Genomic DNA, 24,307 nt, shown 5'->3' on the forward strand with positions numbered 1-24,307 from the left:
ATGCCTGCTAAAACATGTTACAAAATCAAATGTGCATAAAAAGTCTGCAATTTAAATTAATTGGTAATTCACAATTTCTGTTTTTATTTCATGAGTCTTCAGACTTGATTGAGAAGATTTAAAAAGAGGATTTCTTTCAGATATTTATGTTATCATTTTAATCTTACAGATTCAAAACCAAGTTATTTTTATATAAAGCTAATTTAAACTTAATTAAAGCCAGGCCATACTCTAACCTATAGTTATTGCTGATTCCACTTACTGGTATTATCCTTTGGCACCAATTTTTCTTGTATTTTTTTTTTTTCTTACATGGGAGTTAGGACTTTGGTTCTGTTTTCACCCTTTATTGGGAATACAGGGCTATGTTAGTTTTAGATCATTAAATGAACAAATATGGTTACAGTATTGATAGCATGACCTGAATTTCTGGGAGTAAGTGTGGTTTTCCAGCTTCGGGTGTAGGAGATAACAGGTACATACTCTCTAGAGAAGAAACCACATTACTCAGCCACCAAAAGATTTTGGCTTCAACTCATTAATGGCTGGAGTGTCGGTACCTGTCAACCATCCATGCTGGTCACAGCAAATGAGAATCTCTAATTTTTCAAACTAATTGTAAGTAGAGGATAGAAAAACTCCAGGCTGACTTACAAATTGACCTGGATGACTACCAAAGTGTTCTCCATTCATGAGTTGGCATCGCCTTAAAAGTGATTGTTGGAGCAAGGAGCCTTTCGTGCACTTCCATTTACTCTGTAGTGATAGAGGCTGGTAAGCGCTAGTCCTGCTAGACTGCCTGGTGCTACCCCTTGAAGACCACCAGTAGATTTATACCACATGCTTGTCACTGTTCCAGCTGCTACTGCATTGAGGTCATCTTCTGCACCTCATGTTTTCTCAACGATGACATCAAATGCACAGCAAAGCCAGAGAACCAAGAGTATTAGCCCAAAGTGCCCCCTGCGTACTCATATCCAAAATCTATGTTTTTTGCCTTGGACTAGGCCATGTTCTGTGTTTCCTTCAGTCCTGGTCGTAGACCATTGTTGGCCCCATATGCAGTCCCTGTGACACAACATCTTTCAGTGGTGAAGAGCCCAGCTCAAATCTTCCCTGGGCTTTATTAGCTCTGCTTGGTAAATTAAACTCATGTGTACTCTTGAACAAGATATTATGGATCCTCATTTAAATAAAGTGACAGCGGGTTCATACCAGTTAGCCAGACCCTGGCCAAATCCGCATACGGGAAATCTGTTCCTCTTGCTGGGAAAAAGCCCGCCAACCCCACGGTGGTTTTGTTGCTGCTGCCACTGGGCCGCCCTCTGTAGTTGCGTTGGGTGTCTGCTTTGCCATTAGCCTCAGTAACAGCGAGAAGACAAGCATTACCACCACCTCCTTCACATGTCCAATTATTTCCCCCTGCTTTTATGCTTTAAATGCATAATTTGTTTCCAAATTTTCCAACACAATATTTTTTTTTATTTACAAATAACCTGCAAAAACCTAAAATAGAAGTAGGTCTTTTGCTTTTTTTTAATTCAAAATATTTTATTACTACAAAAAAATGGAATTCCTATTACTTGAGGGTGTCATTAATTAATCCTATCTGTATTTCTTTCTCCCATGCGTTCTATGAGCAGAAGTGTTTCCAGCACTGATGGTATTTGTCAAATGGTAAATTTATAATAATAGATTTTAGAAGAGTTAATCATTGTTCTTAAAGCCCATAAAGACTGCATTTCTCTCCTTTCTCTCTGTTTCTTTCCCTTCCAGCTTTTCTCTTTCCCTCTTGTACTCTTAGAGTAAACATTCTGTTGTCCTCCTGGCTTGAGCTAAGCCCCAGCCATAACAAGGTGAAGCAAGGTATGTCCTATCTGATAGGTTGAGGCTCAGTGCACTGGAGAGGCATTTGGTCACTGTATTCCTCCTAAACTTTATGTAGATGGGGTCTTCTGCCTCACAATTCACTCCCCATCTCACCCAGCCAAAGGTTTGGAATTAGGATGATCTCATAATCTGCAGTTTTGCTGTACAGATACTTTGTCCTTAAAGGGTTCTTTAAAAGTGTTTTATTAATTCCCAATTAGCAGGAAAATACTAGATTTTCTCTGTTTTTAGCGATAATTTTTTAAAAGATTTATTTATTTATGCAAGAACTAGGGTACAGGCCAGAGGCACAGGAGCTTGAGATAATTCACCAGAGACAGAGCAGGGAGCAGAACAGGCAGACGGACTGAAAACACTGCAAAGGGAAGCAGTGGGTGAGGCAGGAGAGGTCTGCCATGCCATATGGCTGGCTGGGAATAGAACCCGCATTGCAGAGGCTGCAGACAGCTCCATAGCGCTGCGCTCAACATACTGCTATAATTTTTATTAAGTGTTTGGCATCTTTCTTTAACATAACATCTTATTTAGCAAAAATTTGATGAAATTACATATCCAATTAACTCTAAGTGAAATATATTCATGTCTCATCATATTACTCAAAGAATTCTTTTGTGTATGGTTTGGTAAGGTCTATGAATTAGTGTATCTATTTTTAATGTCTTATTGTACCTATTCTAGAAAAGTTAAATTAGTAAGTAGAATGCAATAAATAAGTGGAATAACTCAACTCTGTAGGCTGATTTACTAATTGTGCAGGAAAGGTGTATTCAGGGCAGAGTATTTGTTCAGGAATCTAAGTATTCAGGGACTGATGTGCTTGTTATGAAGTCTGTGCTTTCACCAACATACTATGAGAGGAGAGGAACCAGAATAATCTCAGCCTGAGAAAAACCAGACCCAATGGGGCCTCCCCTGGTGGCTCAGTGGTTGAGCACTGGGCTGCAAAGTTGCCCACATCCTCTGCAGCGCCGGTGCGATCCCCGGCAGCCAGCAAGGGTCCCACATGGTGCGCAGACCTCTCCTGCCATGCCCACTGCTCCCCTCAGCAGTGCATTTCATCAGTCTGCCTGTTCTGTTCCCCACTTTGGCTCTGGTGAATTCTCTCACCCTCCTGCACTTCTGACTGTACCCAGTGCTTGTATAAATAAATAAACAAATCTTAAAAAAAAAAAAAAAAACCCATACCCAATGAATGAAAAGTTTCCCTGACTTTTTAAATGGGAGTGATGCCATAGGAGATCTGTAGTGCCTTCTTGACTCATTGTGTCTTAATAAAAATTTGTACTATTATGGCTAAGGATATGTGATAGGTATTTGAAAGTAGAAAAATGTTGCATGGAAGAATAAATGGAGATGAAAAGATGTAACTTCAAACTGACCAGAAGTCAAATAACCATGGGACATTAATTCTTTCTTGTTCATTTTTTTTTGGTCATCTACTCTGTTTTGAATATCTGGCATGTATTTTCTACTGCCATTAGGCACTATTGGTTTTATGTCATCACCATGTCTGAAATGAGGAGGACTGTTCTGTGAGCTGATGCCTAGATTAAGAGAGGGGACAGTGGAATGGTTTCCATCTGCAGGATAGTCGTAGGACAGATCATTGTCCTGGAGGATCAGAGGTGAGCTTCAGTCTGATTAAGTTACTAAACCACTGTGGGTTTCTACGCTCTTCTATTTTGAAGCAAAACAAATTATTTGTTTTATTAAAGTTGAAATCTACTGTTTCTTTCATGTCTCACAAACATATTTAATTGTCTCATCATTGTAAGTATAGATGTAACACATGTTTGCTTTTGTAGGTGTGAGCAAAAGATTGCTAGCTCTGTGAACTTGGCCTTTTTTCCCCCTCCTTGTGTTTCAGCATTTTTGTAGGGTAAAATGGAATAATATATTATAATAGCAACTTATGCACTCATTTGAGAATTAAATGACAACATATGTAAAGAACTTTAGGGTAGCATTTACTGTAGCTAGTACTTTATGATACTGCAAATTATCACTTTTAATATTGTCTTTCCAATTGTAGATAAATAGTAGAAACTGAGATACTCATCAACAGGTGAGTTAAATTTACCTCTAGAGAGACAAAGACAAGTTTAAGATTTCTCAGGTGAAAAGGCAGGATGTGCCTTTGGTGCATCCTCTCTATGGATGAGTAGATAATGGATAACAGCAGATTGATGTGTCTGTGCAAAAGCCAACTGCCTTTTAGGATCTGAGAAGTACTGTCTTGAGTCACCTCTTCCCATTTTCTCTATGTATTTTTAAGCTCAGGTTAAGATTTAGAGTATAATGTTTTATTTTATTTTTTAAAAGATTTATTTATTTATGCATCAAGAACCAGGGTACAGGGCAGATGTGTGGGAGGGTGAGAGGATTCACCAGAGAGAGCAAGGAGCAGAACAGGCAGACTGACTGAAATACGCTGCTGAAGGGAGCAGCAGGCAAGATAGGAGTGGTCTGCCATGCCATGTGGGTACGCTTAACTGCCTGTGCCACCAGGGAGGCCCAAGAGTATAATATTTTATAATACTTTTTGAGATTAAAAATCCAGGGAAAAATAATTTTTAGGGTCCACTCATGCATTACTTCAATTTATATTGTCTTAGACCCCTAAGCCATCCATTGAGTAAAGAAAATAAAAAAAATTCAGAAACAATAAAGACTGAAAATTAAGAAATAAATTGTCATTACCCACAGGTGACACAGCTTATATGAGAAGATCCTAATGAATTTATAAAAAGCCTAGACTTAAGAAATGGATTTGGCAAAATTTCAAATTACAATATGATTGTACAAAATCCAATGTACCTTTTCAAATATGAAGAAAAAATGATTGCGGTCCTCCCTGGTGGCGCAAGGGGTTAAGACGCAACCTATGAAGCAATCCGCAGCCACTGTAGCACGAGTTCCGAACCCCGGCCGGTGAGCAACACACATGGAACAGCAGACCTCTCTTGACTCACCCATTGCTCCCCTCAGCAGTGTATTTCAGTCAGTCTGCCTGTTCTCTTCCCCACTCTGTCTCTGCAAATCCTCTCATCCCCCATGCCTCTGGCCTGTACCTCAGTTCTTGTATGCATAAATATATCTTTAAAAAAAGATTAAATGATTGAAATAAGAAATTAAAAAAATCATATGGGGAACCAAATAAGACATTTGGGGGAAAATAATAACAATACAAAATAGAACAAAACAAAAACAAACAGACATTTATAAACCAGAGATATCCTGCAGGGGAGGAGGAGGGAGAGGGATCAGATGGGGGGAGGGAGGGCTGAGCACAGGGGACTGTGGTGATGGTGCATGGGTGCATTGGTGAAGGAAATTCTGTGGGGACTACACCTGGACGAGGGGAAGCAAGCATTGTTTAAAAATGAACAATGATGTAGAACAATATAAATAACAAGAAAATTTATAGTAAATAAAGAAAGAAAGAAAATGAAAGAAAAAAAAGTCAGGGATTGGCAAACTGACCTATAGGCCAAATCCTTTTTGCTGACTGTTTTTGAAAATAAGGTTTTTGGAACATAAAAAATGAAAATAAAAATAAAAAAATTCCAGTAGCCTAACAAATCAAATAAAACAAATGAACAAAAATCCTCAGAGGTGAGGAGAACTTATACAAAGAATAGGCAAAGCATGAACAATTAAAACTATAAAGTATTGCAGGCAGACATAAAAACACATAAATAATTAAGATGCATATCATCATCATTCGTTAGATAGCTTGAAACTTTTAGAATGTCAATTCTCTAATAATTTATGTACAGAGTCATTATGTAACAGGGTGGTCCCCAGGAAAGGGGGAGGTTCCCTGCCCCACCCAAGGGAGGGTGGAGCTGAGCAGGAAGAGAAGAGAGAAGCTGCAGAAGAGACTGAGGAAGAAATCAGGATGGAGCCAGGAGACCTGGAGGAGGCGCGTGGAGCCTAGAGACACGTGAAGAAACTGCACTTGTCTTTTGGTTGTGGACTGGGTGACACAGATGTGGGTGAGACCCATGGGGAGGTGACTATGGCAGCTTTTATCTTGATGTTGATTTTGCTCTTTTCCTTCCGGGCTTGTCCGGTTGTTTGTGACCCTTTTCTGTGGGTCCCCACTGGAAGATGCTTTAGACTTGTAGCAGGCTTTGGGGCCTTGTTCTGGGCCGATCCCATATGGATGGACTTTTACCCACGAGGGGACGGGTAACTTTGGGTGCTTCATTTAGAAACTAGACTTTTTGCCTTACCTGTATTGTTTCCTAGTTTTATTAAAGAGCCTTCCCATTAGTCTCATGTGTTTTGTGTTGATGCGGCGGATGGCAGAACCCATTTAGAATAGGCAGGTTTGCGGGGTTTGGGCTGCCCCTCTCCCTGTCCTATAACAATTACAATTCCTAATTAAACCCCAGTTGACTGCTGTGTATAAACTAATAACTAATTATAAAATGTATGTGGAAATTCAGAAGACTGAAAATAGCTAAAATATTTTGAAAAAGAACAAATCATCTAATTACGTGTCATCGCATGGAACCATAATAATAAAGATAATGTAATACTAACATGAGAAATAAATGAGTGTCCAGATAGATTGACATATATCTTAAGTTGATTTAAGACACACCACATCATTTGAAAGGGAAAGTATAGTCTTTTCAAAACTGTTTCTGATAAAAGTGGTTAACCAAGTAGAGAAAAAGCAAATTTGGCTTCAATCTCATAATACACAAAAAGTGAGATAAAAGGTAAACAGGCATAAATGTTAAAACTAAAAATTTCTAAAGGAATTAAGAGAGAATAACTTTGCAACTAGATGTAGACAGAATTCCTTAGAAGCCAAAAAACAATAATACAAAATATATAAGTCCTGTTTAAAAAAATTGTATATTTCAAAGGTCAATAAAACATGAAAATGTAAGGACATGTACTTGAAGAAAATATTAACAACACATATCTGATGAAGATTTATGCATAATATATAATGAACTCACAACTCAGTAATAAAAATCCAGTTAAAAAAATCCAATGAAAATGAGCATTTGACAAGATAATTAGAAAGATAATGTGTTCAACCACATGCAAAAAAATGAAATTAGACCACTACTTCTTACCTTGCACAAAAAAACAATTCAAAATGGATAAGAGAAGTGGACATAAGACCTGAAACCATAAAATATATGGAAGAAAATATAGGTAAAACACTACAAGACATACATCTCAATGACATCTTTAAAGACTCATCACCCAAAGCCAAGATAGTCAAGGAAAAGATAAACACCTGGGATTACATCAAACTGAAAAGCTTCTGCACAGAAAAAGAGACATTAACCAAAACAGACACCTCACTGATTGGGAAAAAAAATCTTTGCCCTCCAGTCAACTGATAAGGGACTGATCACAAAGATATACAAATAATGCACAAGACTGAATAAAAACAAAATAAACAATCCAGTCAAGAAAGGGGCAGAAGAACTTAAAAGACATTTCTCTAAAGAGGAAATGCAAATGGCCGACAGGCATTTGAAAAAATGTTCAATGTCCCTTATAATCAGGGAAATCCAAATTAAAACCACATTGAGATACCACCTGACACCAGTAAGAATGGCACATATCAAAAAAAAAAAAAACAAGCAACAACAAATGCTGGCGAGGGTGTGGTGAAAAAGGAACTCTTCTACATTGCTGGTGGGAGTGCAAACTGGTCCAACCACTGTGGAAAGCTGTCTGGAGTTTCTTCAGTCTACTAAAAATGGAGCTACCATAGAACACAGCAATTCCACTCCTAGGGATGTACCCAAAGGACACAAAAACATTGATTCAAAAGAACATGTGTACCCCTATGTTTATTGCAGCACTATTTACAATATGTAAAACTTGGATACAACCCTAATACCCAAAAATAGATGACTGGATCAAGAAGATGTGGCATATATAAACAATGGAATATTATTCAGTAATCAAAAATGATAAACTCATGTCATTCACAGCAACGTGGCTGCAATTAGAAGGAATTATGCTCAATGATATAAGCCAGAAAGAAAAAGAAAAATATCAGATGGTTTCACTTATAGCAGGAATATAGGGGAACCAAATAAGGCATCAGTGTAAAAAAAATAATGATAGTACAAAACACAACAAAGCAAAAACAATTATAAATCAGAGACATACTGTAGGGGAGGAGGAGGGAGAGGGGTCAGAGGGAGGGAGGGATGAGCATCGGGGACTGAGGTGATGGTGCACGGGTGCACTGGTGAAGGAAACTCGATGGGGACCACACCTGAGGGGGTGGAGGGAAGCAAATATTGTTTAAAAATGGACAATGAGGGCCACCCTGGTGGCACAAGGGGTTAAACACCACACTATGAAACAATCTGCAGCCTCTGCAGCATGAGTTCTATCCCTGGCCAGCCAGGGAGCAGCCCACATGGTGTAGCAGACCTCTCCAGACTGTCCCCCTGTTCTCCTCAGCAGTGTATTTCAGAGGATCTGCCTGTTCTGGTCCCTACTCTGTCTCCAGTGAATCATCTCACCTCCCGCATCTCTGGCTTACACCCCTGCTCTTGTATGCATAAATAAATAAAAGAAATCTTAAAATGATAAGTCTATCATTGCCATAACTTCAATCTTTCCATTACATGTGTTTCCAAAGATACTTGCATTATTTTTTCTAAATCATTTCAATGTTCACAAATAATTCACTTGCCCTTTCCAAGTTTTCAGCATCATTCTCATTAGGAAAAAACGGAGAGAAAATAAATGGCTGTAGCAGATGTTAAAGATACTCTCTTTGCACTTATGAAGGAAAATGTTTTAGATGTACTTCTGCTTGAAGTCCCAGGGAAGTTGCCCCTTTGCTAGCTTTGCTGATGACAATAATAACAACAACAACATTGAGTTTTGACTTGATTTACTCTGAAAATAAATTCATGTGTTATCATTGATCTTTTCAGTGAGATTATATAAAATTTAAACCAATGAACATTAAAATATGAAACTTCAGAAATGACAAATGACAAGCTCATCAAAACCTGAGCATAGAAGAGGTACAAATGAAAGTCAACTTTGTTTTGACATGTGTGATAAGTATGTCAGATATTATAAGGATTGGAAAGTTAATATTAAAATTAAAGGACTACTCTAATTTTTATTTAAGTATTGTTCATAGAACACATATGTATTTTAAATTTTAAATGTTATAATAAGTAGACTTCTTTTGTGCTTACACATTTGTAACAAGGCTATTTCTTTCTGCTTTGTGTTCTGCATTTTTAGTCTGGAGGAACTGCAATAATATGGACAGGGCTGGGGATATAACAGAAAGGATTTAGATTTGTTTGAAAAATGGACTCTGCATGATGGATTTTCCGGGTTGTTAAGCAAAGCTGCAGGAGCATACCACTGTAATAACACACTTAATGGTTTAAATAAGACACACATAATGCTTAATTTATCAGTATTGTGATAAAAAATGACATTTTACTTATCAGTTTAGCAACATTGCATTCTTAACTGATATCTACTTTCAGTATTTGGAACTCGGAGTACATACAATATTCTTTCTTCTTTCTTTCTCTTCTTTTTTTTTAAATCCTCATTTATTAAAGCTTCCTCTTTTGGAAGATACATTTCCATTTCCATAATATCTGATCAACAACTACATTGCTAAATTCTTGTATGTGTTTCTATGTTTTTCTAAATTCAGAGCTAACTAAATATCTCAGTCAATGAAAACTAATGAAATTATGCTATGAGTTCACTTCCCAGTTGTCTTCTGCTTTGTGAGCCTCACTTGAGCATTTGATTGGCATTCTAGTTTCATAGATTCTTCTTTTAGCGCTTCATTCAAATCATTTAATCATATTCAAAAGAGGAACTATTTTAGACATAAAACCATGAAAGCAGGCATATCAACAAGCATTTAAAATTCTCTATGTCACTTTCATTATAATATTTATGAAGAATTTAAAGCCTAATTTAATGTTTTTGTGTTGCTTAAATATCTCTTCCAAATATGTTACAATCTTCTGCAACTAACTGAATTTATCATTGAGTTATCTAATAAATTATGTTTCCTAATAGCTAAAAAAGAATAAATCCAGTAAATTAATAAATGTCACATTTATTCAGAAATACCTTAGAATATGTAACAACCTAGTAAAAGCACATAGTGCAGTATACAGTGGCATTTTCTTGTGCAGAAAAATATGGACCATGGAACAAGACAGGTGGTCTCTAAATGATGGAATGTCAAGGAAAGGGATTAACCCTGGAGCTTAAAAAAGGAACACAGTCCTACTGACATCTTCATTTTAGTCCAGAGAGACTCATGCTGGATTTCTGATTCAACGAAATCTGTAAGATAGATGCCTAGTAGTGGAATTGCCGGGTCGTATGGTAACCCCATTTTTAGTAGGTTGAGGAACCTCCAGACAGCTTTCCATAGTGGATGGATCAATTTGCAGTCCCCCCAGCAATGTAGGAGAGTTCCTTTTTTGCCACATCCTCGCCAACATTTGTTGTTGCTTTTTTTTTTTTTTTTTTTGATATGTGCCATTCTTACTGGTGTAAGGTGGTATCTCAATGTGGTTTTAATTTGCATTTCCTCTTTGGAGAAACGTCTTTTAAGTTCTTCTGCCCATTTCTTGACTGGATTGTTTATTTTGTTTTTGTTCAGTTCTGTGAGTTCCTTGTATATCTTTGTGATCAGTCTCTTATCAGTTGACTGGAGTGCAAATATTTTTTCCCAATCAGTGGGCTGTCTCTCTATTTTGGTTAATATCTCTTGTGCTGTGCAGAAGCTTTTCAGTTTGATGTAATCCTAGCTGTTTATGTTTTCCTTGATTTTCTTTGTTTTGGGTGATGAGTCTTTAAAGATGTTATTGCGATGTATGTCTTGTAATATTTTCCCTATATTTTCTTCTATATATTTTATGGTTTCAGGTCTTATGTCCAGTTCTTTTATCCATTTCGAGTTGATTTTTGTGCATGGTGAAAGGTAGTGGTCTAGTTTCATTTTTTTTGCATGTGGTGGTCCAGTTTTCCCAGCACCATTTATTGAACAAACTGTCCATGTTCCATTGCATATTCTTTGCTCCTTTGTCAAAGATCAGGTGTCCTTATAAGTGTGGTTTTATTTCTGGGCTTTCTGTTCGGTTCCATTGGTCTGTGTGTCTGTTTTCGTTCCAATACCAAACTGTTTTCATTATTATGGTATTGTAGTATAGCTTGAAGTTTGGAAGTGTGATACCTCTTTCTCTTTTGTTTTCATCAGTGGGACTTTGGCTATGCGTGGTTTTTTGTGGTTCCATATGCATTTCATCAGTATTTGTTCTATTTCTTTGACGAATGTCATTGAGATTTTTATTGGAATAATGTTGAATCTGTATATTGCTTTTGGTAGGATGGACATTTTAATGTTAATTCTTCCAGTCCACGAGCAAGGGATGACTTTCTATTTCTTTGTGTCTTCTTCTGTTTCTTTTAAAACAGTATTTTATAATTTTCTTTGTATAGGTCTTTTACCTCTTTTGTTAGGTTTATTCCCAAGTATTTGATTTTTTTTTGTTTCAATTATAAAAGGGATAGCTTTCTTGATTGCTTCTTCTTCAGATTAATTGATTGTGTATAGGAAGGCTACTGATTTTTATGTGTTGATTTTGTATCGTGCTACTTTACTGAACTTGTTGATTATTATGAGTAGTTTTTCTGTGGAATTTTTAGGGTTCTCTATGTATATTATCATATCGTCTGCAAACAGTGATAATTTTACTTCTTCTTTCCCTATCTGGATTCCTTGTATGTCTTTCTCTAGTCTAGGACCTCCAGTATTATATTGAAGAGCAGTGGTGAGAGGGAGGAGGAGGGAGAGGGATCAGAGGGAGGGAGGGAGGAGCACAGGGGACTGAGGTGATGGTGCATGGATGCACTGGTGAAGGAAACTCTATGGGGACTACACTTGAGGGGGTGAGGGGAAGCAAATATTGTTTAAAAATGAATAGTGAAGTAAAAATTAAAAAAAAAAATTAAAAAGATGGAAAAAAAAAGTCAAGCCAGAAGGAAAAAAAAAGAAAAAGAAAAAAAAATAAAGGTTATGTTTTGATTGTCAACATTATAATACTAAACTAAGCCGGTGCCTTCATAGAGATTGAATGTTGTTGTCTGCTGTTTTCTGATATTTATGCAAAGCTTCCCAGAAATCTAAATTCAAGTAAAAATTTGGTAGTCTGTCATTTGGTTGATGGAAGGAAATTTTGTGGAACCTCAGCAGAGCTTCTGAGACACTCTACAAGATTTCTCCCTTTCCTCTTGGGAAAGGCATTAGATGAATTGGTCCTATTTGGCTTACCTAGTTAAGTAAAACTAGAAGGGAAGCATTGCCTCTTGGGAAAAGGGCAACACTTTGACATGTACAGAAATGTTCACAATGGTTTTCTAAAACATGTATACAAACTCTCAATACCTGATATGTATGTAAATTGTCAATGGTGATTGTTGCCTTGCAATATTGTGTAGTACAGAAATTGTTTCTGGAGAAAATGAGAAAAGGTTAACCAATTCCTATTGATGGAACTGTGGAGAGTAAAAATTTCCTACAAAGAACTGAATAGACCTGGAATTACACCTGGTTTTTACTAAGTTTTCTTTGACAAAATACTGGCAATTTTTTTTTTTTTTGCATTTTGTTCTGAATTCATAAAGTTTTCTTGTTTTGAGTGACCAGGATCTGCAGCATGTTGTTTTTTTTTTTTTCCAGCATAGCTAACTTGTGTTTACATTTTTTCTCCCTTTGATACCAACATAGCATGGAAATAGTGGTAGTATTTTTTTTATTACTTATCTCAGAAACTATTTTTGCATAACTTCCATAGGAATTTTGTCTGCTTAAACTAAAACAATTGGACATGAGTGTCATTGTGTGTCTTTGAATGGCATCTTCCAGGAAGTTGAAACTGAGCTTAACCAAGAAGAGGAGAACCTGTTGCTTTGTCCACAGGTTCCAGAGACTTCCAAGGGAGGTGAGGAAACTGCTTTCATGGGCAGGACTGGACAACCCGGAAAAAGAAAAAGTCCTGCTACTCTTGAGAAGAGGAAGCCCACGTGGAGTCTGATGAGACCAACTTTGTTCTTAAAGCCTACATGCACCAGGTCCTCCCCTTGTGGCGCAGGCAGTTGAGCGCCACGCTGTGAAGCTGTCCGCAGCTTCTGCAGTGCCGGTTCGATCCCAGCCGACCCGCGAGGGTCCCACATGGTGCAGCAAACCTCTCCTGCAGCGCCCGCTCCTCCCCTCAGCAGTGTATTTCGTCAGTCTGCCTGTTCAGTTCCCCACTCTGTTTCTGGTGAATCCTCTCACCCTCCAGTGCATCTGGCCTGTACCCCAGTTCTTGTATAAATAAATAAATCTAAAAAAAAAAAAAGATGACCAGATGTCAAGAGTTCGCTCTGATCCTTTATAGAATATTCCAACAAAGCCAGCTAAAACTGCCATTTAGTTATTCTGCCCTGTGATTTTATGCAAAAATAGGTTATATGGTTTATTTTTTATTTTCTTTTAAAGTTTTATTTATTTATTTATACAAGAACTGGGGTACAGGTCAGACATGTGGCGGGGGGGGGGGTGAGAGAAATCACCAGAGCCAGAGTGGGCAGCAGAACAGGCAGATGGACCTAAAGCACCGCTGAGGGGAGCAGCAGGCATGGCAGGAGAGGTCTGCTGTGCCATGTGGGGTTCTCCCTGGTCGGCGGGGAATCGAACCGGCGCTGCAGAGGCTACGGACAGCTTTGCAGCACTGCGCTCAACATCTGCGCCACCAGGGAGGCCCCATAATATGGTTTAAAAGTAGATTTGGTTTGCAAACTTTCACTACGCTATTGAAACAATTTGGGATCAAGGTTGAGAGAACATGTTTTTGCATAAGTTGAATCAATTTTAATATTTTTCCTGTGATTTGATATCTTTGCTGTTTTGTTTTGTCTAATGCCTCCAGATGTATTTTTTTCTTGTTTTTTTCTTTTCTTTTCATTTCTTTTCTTTTCTTTTCTTTTCTTTTCTTTTCTTTTCTTTTCTTTTCTTTTCTTTTCTTTTCTTTTCTTTTCTTTTCTTTTCTTTTCTTTTCTTTTCTTTACTTTTTTTTTTTTTTTTTGTCTTGGATTGATAAACTATTTCCCAGGAATGAAGGACTTTTGCTTTCCACAATGGATAATACCTGGAGAGACTGGTTTGCTTTCCAATGGGAACTCTGAGAAAAATTTTCATCTGAAACTGTACCCCAGCATCCATACATTTGATCTTCCACACTATGGAAATGGTGGCAAAAAAGTGAAAGAGGGGAAGTGTTAGGGGAAAAGGATAGTTAATTCCATATAGGCTTTGTGGATGCCACCCCCACTTCATCAAGACACCGGGAACTACAAATCCCAGGATCCCCAAAGGGAAGTTGCGAGGACCTAAGGGCAGAGTTAAACAGTCATTTTCTCTGTAAATAAAAACTAACCAGTTAGTGTGGTCGGGCACACTTGGCTCGTGCTCTTGGCCCGGCAGGTTTGGTCTCGGTGAGTCATTTGGGATTCCATGACAGCAGAACGGGTAGGACACATTTAAGAATTTATCTCCCTCTTTTCTCCCTGAGTTGTACATTTCCTCATTTCCCTTCCCTTGTAAATAAACCTTTTGTTCACCTTAAAAAAAAAAAAAAAAAACTGTTAGATACAATATTTATGTTGACTTAAAACTCAATCTAAATCTGTGGTAATTTGTTACAGTAGCAGAGCAGTAGAAAATTTATATAGTCAGAAAGATAAGATAAATATTAGATGGACTAGTTAATTAAATAAAATTTGTGGATGGAACCACACCCTGCCCAGAAGAACCTCCCAATGCAGTAGAGTCTCAAAACAAAATAATAGCATGTCAGAAAAACACAAAAAACAGAAAATAAGACTGTGGATGAATGCCAAACCACAGAAAGAAAACAACTCTCCAGAACCCAATAACCCAATAACCCAATAATCTATTCTTCCTCTCAGAAACAAATTTAAAATTGTCATGATAAAAAATTTCAAAGAAATGGAAGCAAATTTGCAAAAATAAATGAATGCATGCAGGATGAAATCAACAAACAGAAGATAGAAATTGAAGCAGAAAGAAAACAATGGAGATTTTGGACATAAAAAAATCAATAAAGGAGAAGAAAAATTCAGGAGAAAGCTGTGGAAGCAGACTAGACCAAGTGGAAGAACACATTTGAAGATACAGAAGAACAAAGAATCTGGGTACAAAAAGAATGAGAGAAACAGAATAAAAACAAATGAAGAAACATTTGAAGAATTATTCAACTCCAAGAGAAAAGGCAACCTAAGAATTAGATGTATACCAAAGGGGAAGAGAGAGAAAGGAACAGAAAATGTATTTAAAGAAATAATAGAAACTTGGGGCCTCCCCGGTGGCCCAGTGGATTGAGCGCAGTGCTGTGAAGCTGTCTGCAGCCTCTAAAGCACAGATTCAATTCCCGGCTGGCCAGGGAGATTCCCACATGGCATGGCAGACCTCTCCCGTCTTGCCCACTGCTCCCCTCAGCAGTGCTTTCGGTCTGTCTGCCTGTTCTGCTCCCCACTCTGTCTCTGGTGAATCCTCTCACCACCCTTATCTCTGGCCTGTACCCCAGCTATTGTATAAATAAAAAATAAATCTTAAAAAAAAAAAAGAAATAATAGAACCTTAAGAATGGACTAAATGTACAAATTCAAGAAGTTAGGAGAACTCTGGCACACATCCACAAAATCAGACCTACACTAAGACACAGAGTTGTGAAACTTCTAAGAGCTCAAAACAAAGAATATTGAAACTGGTAAAGGGAAAGAAGAAGATGACCTACAAATGTGGCCTGGTCAGGTTAAGACTGGACTTTTCTGAAGAAACACTTGAACAAAGAAAGAATGGAATGATGAGTTCCAAATAATTAGATATAAGGCCTCCCCAGTGGCGCAACAGTTGAGTGCTGGGTTGTGAAGCTGCCTGCAGCCTCTGCAGTGCCGGTTTGATCCCTGGCCACCGGGTGAGGGTCCCACATGGCATGCAGACCTCTCCTGCTGCCCACTGCTCCCCTCAGCAGTGTACTTCTTCAGTCTGCCTGCTCTGCTCTCAGCTCTGACTCTGGTGAATTCTCTCGCCCTCCTGCACTTCTGACTGTACCCAGTGCTTGTATAAATAAATAAATAATTCTTTAAAATAAAAAACAAAAACAAAAAAAAAACCCAAATAATTAGAGATAAAAACTGCCAATTAAGTTCATACTACCATTCAAGGCTCTCTTTCATATATGAGAGAAATAAAGGTCCTCTCAAAGAGAAACTCAAGGAATTTACAAACACTAGACACCCCCACACCAAAAATATTGAAAGGATCTTTCATATCTAAACCCAAGAAAGGAGCATTCACAAAAAAAATGAAGAAAGGAAATAGCCTTTCTTTATACCAAAAAAAAAAAAAAACCAACCAAAAAAAAAATTAAAGACAAATAACAGCAATAGACTTTCAAATGTCAATATTTACCCTAAATGTAAATGGACTGAACTCACCAAAATACACTGAGTATATGGATAGATTAAGAAACAGAATCCAACCTTCTGCTGTCTCTAGAAAATGTACCTGAAATCCAAAAATAAACATAAATTCAGAGTAAAGATCTGAAAAACAATCCTATAAGCAAATGGAGCCCAAAGAAAGGCTTATATAAGACAAAATATATTTGAGTTAAAAAAAAAGTTAAGAAGAGACAGAGATGTACACTGTAAAATGAATAAGGTAATACTAGGAAAATATAACACTCATCAATGTATGCTTATTAAACAAAGTAGCACCAAAATAGGTTAAGCACATAATATCAACTCTAAAAAACAGATACTGAAAAAAAAGACATTTGTGGTAGGAGACTTCAAACTCCACTCACACCAATAGAGAGATGACTGGATAGAGAATAAACAGGAACATAATAGCTTTAAACAAAGAATTAGGCAATATGTGCCTACCAGAAATTTGTAGGGCACTGCACTACACACAAAAAAGTTGTGTACACATTCTTCTCAAGAACACATGGACATTCTCCAGAATTGACCGCATGTTGGGTTATAAGACAAGTATCAACAAATTCATGATGATTAAAATCATACCAAGCATCTTTTGTGGCAATAAAGGTATCAAAGATAAAGCAGGAAGAATCTTTAATACCTGGAGACTTAACAACACCCTATGGAAAGACTACAGATTTAATGAGGAATTCAAAGAAGAAATAAGATAAAATAAAATACCTCCAGACAAATAATGGTGAGAACACAACCTTCAGAACTTACGGGACACAGCAAAAGCAGTTCTAAAGGGAAGAATACAACACTACAGGCCCATATCAAGAAACAAAAAAGAGCTCAAATAAATAACCTTCTATCTCAACTCAAGGAATTAGAAAAAGAAGAACAAACAAAATCAAAAGCCAGTAGAAGAAAGGAAATAATGTAAAAATTGTAGCACAAATAAATGAAATAGAAATCAAAAAGAGTCCAATGAAGCCAAAATCTGGTTCTTTGAAAAAAATAAACAAAATTGACAAACCTCTAGTTAGGCTCACTAAGAAAATAATGAAGAAATCTCAAATAAACAGAATCAAAAAGAAAATAAATTAAAAACAGACACCACAGAAATTCAGAGAATAAAAGAGTATTATGAACAGATATATGCCAATAATTTCCATAATCTAGAAGAGATAGACAAATTCTTAGAATTGCATAACCATCCAAGAGTAAATATGGAAGAAATACAAAACATGAACAGGCCAATCACAAGCAAGGAAATTGAAACAGTAATCAAAACTATCCCCCATAATAAAAGCCTAGGACCAGCTGGCTTCAAGTGGTCAAGTGAATTCAACCAAACTTCAAAGATGAATTGATATCTATCCTGATTAAACTCTTCCCAAAAATTGAGAAAGAAAGAATACTCCCAAATTCATTTTATGAGGCCAACATTAATACTAAAACCAAACAGACAACACACCAAAATAAAAGTATAGACCAGTCCCTCTAATGAACATAATGCAAAAATCCTCAATAAAATCTTTGCAAATCAAATCAAATATGAGAATTATACACCATGTACAAGTGAGATTTATATCAGGGACACAAGTGTTCGAAATTTGAAAATCAAAAAACATAATTCACCACATCCACAAAAGAAAAGATGAAAAACATATGTTCATATCAATAGGTACCTAGAAATCATTTGATAAGATTTAACATCCATTTATGATGAAAACCCTCAAAAAGCTGGGGTAAATGGAACTTACCTTATCACAATAAAGACCACATACATCAAACCCACAACTAACATCATTCTTAATTGGGAAAAATGAAATTTTTCCACTAATGTCTGGTACAAGACAAGGTTGTCTGCTCTTACCATTACTATTCAACATAGTACCAGAAACCGTAATTAGAACAATTAGGCAAGGGAAGGATAAGGATCTGAAAATAATTCAAATTGGGAAAGATGAAATAAAGTTATCATTATTTGTTTCATAGAATATTCTAAAGACACCACTGAAAAACTGAAACAATAAATCAGTTCATTGAAGTGACAGGTTATAAAATCAATACACAAAAATTAGTTGCTCTCCTGTGTACAAACATGAATTAGGAGGGGAGGAAATTTAGAAAACCTATTCACACACTAAAAACAAAAAACAAAATACATAGGAGTAAATTTACCAAAAGAGGTGAGGGATTTGTACAAAGAAAACTATAAAACATTGTTGGAAAAAAAATAGAAGACACAAAGAAATGGAAAGATATTCCCTGATCATGTATAGGAAGAATCAACATAGTTAAAATGAGCATGCTACCCAAGGCATTGCACAGAGTCAATGCAATCTCTATGAAAATCTTCATCGCATTCTTTAAAGAAATAGAACAAGCATTACTGAAATTCATATGGAACCACAAAAGATCCTAAAAAGCCAAAGAAATCCTAGCCAAAAAAAGGGGGGGGGGGATGGAGGCATTACACTTCAGAATTTTTCAGGTTTCATTTACATATGCATCAAAAACAGGTCTTGCAAGCCCCAATCTGTGGCTTGCAAGCCCCAATCTGTGGCGATAAAGCTATAAGGCTTTCTGACTTCTCAGATCAGCAGAGATTTCCTGTTTTTAGGAAGATAGATAATTAGGGAAAACACTCTTGGATCTTCTCTTAGTTAACTTGCCACTTAGAAATATCCTGGGGCAGGGCTTCCCTGGTGGTGCAAGGGGTTAAGCACAGTACTGTGAAGCTATCCGCAGCCTCTGCAGCACGAGTTCCATCCCCTGGGAGCTATCCACATGGCACAGCGGACCTCTCCTGACTCCCTCACTATTCCCCTCAGCAGTGTATTTCAGTCAATTTTCCTGTTCTGCTCCCCACTCTGTCTCTGGTGAATCCTCTCACCCTGCCCCCACCCCACATCTCTGGCCTGTACCCAGTTCTTGTATGCATAAATAAATAAACCTTTTAAAAAAAATTATCCTGGGGCAACTTGCCCTTAGTTCCAACACAATTGATGAAACCTAAGTCACCCATCTTAGATTTTTCCAGTGACACTTTAGCTCCCATAGCACTGACCTGTGGCCATCCAGCTGTTCTTTATCAGCCCCTTACACTCAGTCTGGTACTAGACCACCTCCAGTCTCACACCCTTAACCTGCAAGATGATCTTTGATTCCTTTCCTAAGCAAATTAATGATTGATCCAGTCTTGCTCTTAGAAAGTTGTCATCTACCTCCGCCGCTTCTGCACAAAAAAGCCCAAAGCCACTGGCAACCTAGGTGCTTTCTTTGAGGCAGAAGGAACTGAGAGCTGGAGGAGAGTCTTCAGGTGAGTATTTAAAGTATGAAAACTATTCTTTAGTCTCAACTGTGCCCACATATCTGTTGACACTGGGTTTTCTTTAAGTCAACAATGTTGAAAAAAGGTTCTCCAAAAACTTTATGTTGCAATTTCATTGGCAAATGGAAAGAGACACATAATATAAACGAAAGCAGAAAACAAAGTTGAACAGCATAAGGTATCTGTCCTCTGGAGAGAAACAAATATATGATCTGTTTAGGTTATTTGGTTATTGCCAGGGGGAAAGAGTTGTTATTTACTTGTTTATTTGTTCGTGAATAAGGCATTTTAAAAACCTTAGAACTTGACCTATTTTGAGTTTATCCAAGATAAGTTTTATTTTGTGACTGCCATAGAAGGCCTATGATTGGAGCATCTTTGATGTAGCTGTTTACTCTGAAAATAGCATTGTTAGCGGGCAGTATGAGGGGGCACCTCAAGACCCTAAACCTGCATGCTCTGTATAGGTTCTGCCATCCACCACATCAAGGCAAAACATACTCTAGTGCATAACACCTTCAATAGAAAATAACTTTAATGCAATTAGTGTGCAATAGAGAGATAGTGTGCCATACAGAGAAGAGAAAGACAATAGTTAAAATAGTTTGTCTGAGAAACACCCAGTGTTTCCCATCCCCTCATGGGTAACAGGGTTGGCTTAAAGCAGGGCCGCTCAGGGCTGACAGCTTGCCCGAGGTCGACCTTATGGTGGGGTCCCATAGGAAAGGGGCAGATGGGTCCAGGCAAGTCTGGAAGGAGAAGAGCAAAATCGAAATCAGGATCAAGACTGTTATTGTCAGCCTCACCATGGGTCTCTCACCCACGTCTCTCTCTCTCTTTCAAGTATTGCCTCCCAAGATTCTGGTTCAAGTCCAAGGCTAGGAGCAACTGTGGTTTCTTCTTCATATGTCTCTCTACTCCATGAGTTTCCTTCACATTTATTTTTTATTTTTTTTTAAAGATTTATTTATTCATACATACAATAACAGGATACAGGTCAGAAGACTGTGGGAGGATGAGAGGATTCACCAGAGACAGAGTGGGGAACAGAACAGGCAGACAGACCAAAATACACTGCTGAGGGGAGCAGCAGGCGAGATAGGAGAGGTCTGCTTGACATGTAGGTATTTCCGCAGCCGGTGGAGATCAAACCAGCACTGCAGAGGCTGCGGACAGCTTCACAGCGCTGCGCTCAACTGCCTGCGCCACCAGGGGAGGCCCTCCTCCAAACTTCTTGTCTCTTGCTGCTTCCTTTCTTTCTGCTCCCTCTTCCTCTTCCCAGTCTTTTCTAGCTTCACCTCCCTGCCCAGCTCCACCCTTCCTTAGGGTGAGCCAGTGAACCTGGAACCTCCTTTTCGCTGAGGATTACCCTACCACTGTGCCCCTGTTACATTCCATGTTTCTCAGTCATGCATATTTCCTGGAACCTTTTGAAGAAAGCTTCTGAAGAATTGGCAGCTGTGCCACCATCTCTGTTCAGATGTAAAAGAATATGATTCTGTTAACTGTAACTACAATTGGAGTTGGGCTCAGTAATTTTTGAGAAAACTTAATAATAGTGAAAACTTTGATAGCTTTCAAACTCGTCAAAATTTGATTTACCAAGAAAAAGGGTACCCTGATCACATTTAAGTGATCTGAGATATCTAAAAACAAACAAAACCTCTGCAAAGTTTTTCGTGCTCTGGTAAATAAAGTAAGTGTTTCCCTTTATGGGGGGAATTCCCATTCCTTCAGTTACCTCCGAGCTCTTGTGCCAGGCTGGAAAGTGGGGTATCCTACTGTTGGGGGAACAGTATGTCCTGAATGAACACCACTTGTTGATGTTTATGGACTCCATACCCACCTCCTTGCCAAAGAGCTCCCAGGTGCTGAGGAATAAAACTCCCATCTTGCCGTGAATCTGCCATGACTCTTGAATTCCTGAAGGGGGAGTGGCTGGGAACCAGCTGGGTATAAAACCAAATACATGTGGGTCTGGAGGTGGCTTGGTTTTGCCTGCCCCTTTTCTATATTTACATTCATACACATACACACTCACAGAATAGTATCATTTCATGTGTGTTTTAACTTCACAGATGTTGTAGCATATTATTTACCTCATTCTGCAATTTCTTTTTATCTTAAATACTATGTTGTCACACCCTATCAATGTTGATACTAGCTGTATTTCATATTCTTTTAACTGTTGTGTAGTATTACATTTTCATATATTTATATGCAAGTGTGCATATGCATTTGCTTGTGTATGTGAGTGCATGCGTTTGTGCATTAGTGTAATATTTTATGTAGTCATCCTGACTACGTAAATGTAAATGTAAGTGAGATATATTAAATATAATGATATAATTATATTTTATAAATATATAATTTTATAAATATATAATTATAAATTAAATATTAGATATAATGTTTTGTAAATGAGATATAATATTAAATCCTTAGCCTAAGTTGTCTTCAAACATGTTAGTCGAATCTCCTCTTATTAGTTATCATTTCCCATTCAACCCACAGTTTTCTGCCTAATTTCATATATTAAAATTCAGTATGAAATGTCAATATATTAGATTTCATTCTCAGTCCTTTCACATCCTTGTCCCAGACTTCAATAGAATACTTGAGAAAGTATTCTGCAATATGAAATGAGAAAGCAGTCTCCAATATCCTGTCGTTTCCTGGAATTAGCAGAGCACCCCAAGAACTTCCTGTGACAATAAGCTATTCAATTCTCATCTTTGGTCCTCTTTTTGTGTTAGGTATTGAAATGTCAATTTTGCCTGCCATGTCTCACTTATTTCATCCCATGTCCCATTAGGCACACAAGTAACTCTGCAACCTTGATGCTCAGGGGATGAATGTGAACATCTCACTCATAGAGACACCCTATTCCTTAGAATCTTCCCCTTGAGCGCATCTCTTCCCAAGAGGACTACACTTTCCATGACTCTGAGGACTCTTATTATACTCTGACAGGGGGGACTCACAGTTGGGAAGTAGGAAGGATGAGTTCGGTTTCCTGTAATTAGTCTTTGTCTTCTGCCATGAGCCTGGTCTCAAGTCAAAAGCTACAGGAAACATTTCACTCCACATTTATTCATTCTCTTGTTAAGAACTTATAGATAACTGCTTATTGTAAGTGATGCTGCACAAATTGTCCTAGTATGTCTCTCATGTGCTTATAACTTTTAGAGACTAAAGACTGGGCTCAACGTAGTCAGTCTCAAAAGACTGAATGTCAAATCTCCATTGAGGGTGAATATTACTAGTTCTCACCAACATCTTGCAAGAATACTTTAATCAACACCTTCAAGAATACATGCCCTTGTTAGATTTGTTATTTTTGCCTGAGTGACAAAAGCGATGTTTTATTAGGGTTATATTTTGCATTTCTTTTATTGCCAATGAATTTGAGAATCTTTTGATATTTATCAGTCATCCTGCCTGTACTTTTATCCCCCCTTTTCTTTTATTTTGACCTTTGTTTTCTCACTGTTCTGTTGGAGTTCTTTACATGTTTTGGATATCAATTCTTGGTCTATTATCTAGACTATAAATGTGTTTTCCGACACTCTTTTCAAAATATTATTTCTGGTGCCTTTTATTGTTCAGAGAACTTAGTTTGAAGTAGTCACATTTGTCAATTTTGTCTTTTATAATTTGTGCTTGTCATGTCTTTTTAAAAATATGCTTTTCTATCTTGAGATAATAAGACTAATCTCTTTTGTGCTCTTTGATAGAATTAGGTTTTTCTTTTTACTTATACTGTTCACTTGGAAATGATTATCTCCTAATTGTATGAGTTTATTTCACAAGGGAAGTCTATTGTTCTATAGCCATTTATTAAATAGCTCATTAAGGATGTCCATCAAGTAAGAAGATCAAGATGGCAGATGACCAGGGATCCTGGAGTTATCACTTCCCTCAAGACCACAGAGGATAAATTTCCAGAGGGAGCATCCACACTTGGAACAGAGCTGGGTGAGGGCCAGTGTCCTAGCAGGAAGGGGAGCCAGAGGCCATTGGAAAGGGCAGTAAAAACTGAGAAATAGCATGTCAAGAATGGTGCCAGTTCACTCTGATGGGTATCCGCCCTTTCCCTTCTAGTTCCCCAAGATCTCTGTATAGGCTCATGAAGGACACCTCAGTGGTCAAGGACCAGGCTTGACACTAGGACAGGCCACACAATTGTCCCTAGAGCAGGGTCAGGGCTCCAAGGATTATTCTGTGCCAGCCTCGAAGAACCATGAAAGGACATCCCTCTGCCCCCACCTCACCACCTTTACCTGCGCCTAGAAAGAGGCTACAATGTGCAAGAGGCACAATGAACTCTGTCTGTGCAAGGCCTTTTCTACGGCTATCATGGGGAGGCAAAAAAAGGGATGGCCTGAAATGGCACTACTCCTAGTGCCTGTGTCACTCTTTGTGGGGTACAGCACGACAACTGCAAACTTGCCTTACACACAGCAGAGCGCTTCTCACAGCTATTGGCAGTGGGCTGCTGGACCACGGGATTCAGAAAGATTG

General features: G+C 37.9%; 1 pseudogene; it reads right to left on the reverse strand.

Moving 5' to 3' along the window:
* Positions 1-612: 612 nt before the first annotated feature.
* LOC119231449 (mitochondrial import inner membrane translocase subunit Tim23-like) overlaps positions 613-24,307 on the reverse strand; it is a 29,362-nt pseudogene continuing 5,667 nt past the window's right edge.

The sequence above is a fragment of the Talpa occidentalis genome, unplaced genomic scaffold, assembly GCF_014898055.3.
Source record: "Talpa occidentalis isolate TD23 unplaced genomic scaffold, MPIMG_talOcc4v2.1 talOcc4.7, whole genome shotgun sequence".
NCBI lineage: Eukaryota > Metazoa > Chordata > Mammalia > Eulipotyphla > Talpidae > Talpa > Talpa occidentalis.